Below are 1,184 nucleotides of genomic sequence, written 5' to 3'. Positions count from 1 at the left end.
AGGTGTGTTATCAAGACCAGGGAAAAAAAAGAAAAGAAGGGGAGACAAGACACAGACTCAAACGCAGAATCGTTGGTCAAAGAGAAGGTGAATAGAAAGTAGGGAGAGCCTTAATTTGGAGATCAGGGTCCCCAGAAAGCTCTCCCTATTTGGGCTCCAGAGATGGAGCATGTTGCAGGTGCAGACATCTTCTCAGAAACAGCCCTGGATGGGGAGCAGCCTCCATGATCAGATCCCCTCAGTGGGACCACAGAAGCTGTGACCACAGCCCCCCTGCACCCCAGGACTGCCTGCTCTCTGACAATTAAAGGCTGAGGCCCACCTCCACACCCAACCACTAGGGTGAGGATGAGGAAGATCCCAGTGGTTCTCAGCTCGGACCTTCTGCGGGTCTGGCTGCCTGGAATCTGTGCTTCACCCGGCAGTTGGCAGGACAGCCTGCAGCTCTGCACAAAGTATGAGATTTTCTCTCTCTGAACAAAAGCATCAGCGTCTTCTTCACAAGTTGGAGGACTGGCTTGCACCTTTCCATCGGTCCTCCTCAGGCCCTCAGGCCCCAAAGGATCAGCCCTAGCCTGCACCCTCCCAACGACTGGAGCCTGAGTTTGGCCTGGGGCTGCAGCATCCCACAGTGTAATATAGCCTGCAGGGGCTGGCTGGGCATCCTGATGGGTGGGGCCTCTAAGAGGTGCATTCCAGCAGAGGGGTTTGCAGGAAAGAAAAAGGGGACACCACACTCCACCCCACCCCAGCCAAGACCAGTCTCTAAGCTGGCAAGCGCTCACATGTGCATGCACTCACTTTGAGGCTGGATCTCTGGGAACCTTGAAGCACAGTTCGGCCCCTCCCCTTCTCACCTACTCCCTCCCAGAAATGCCAGGCTGCCCACCACCCCCCAGGCTCCTAGGGCTGTGTCTATACCCACACATACCCAGCCCTGTAAAGGTGACCATGGCTTTCTGTCCCAAAGCCACTTGATTCAGTGTTGCCCGACACATGCCACTCGTGTCCCACAGGTCCCTCAAAATCCCAGCAGAGATATTGAACTGGGATTGAATTCTGACTCAGCGCCAGAAGCTGGGCTTGGGAGGAGGGGAAGCTTTGCTATTGCTGAATAGATGAAAAAGGAAGGAAGGAAGGAAGGAAGGAAGGAAGGAAGGAAGGAAGGAAGGAAGGAAGGAAGG

Source organism: Pteropus alecto, unplaced genomic scaffold, assembly GCF_000325575.1.
Source record: "Pteropus alecto unplaced genomic scaffold, ASM32557v1 scaffold113, whole genome shotgun sequence".
Lineage (NCBI taxonomy): Eukaryota > Metazoa > Chordata > Mammalia > Chiroptera > Pteropodidae > Pteropus > Pteropus alecto.
The sequence above is the reverse complement of the archived record's forward strand: the minus strand, read 5'-3'. Positions refer to the sequence as shown.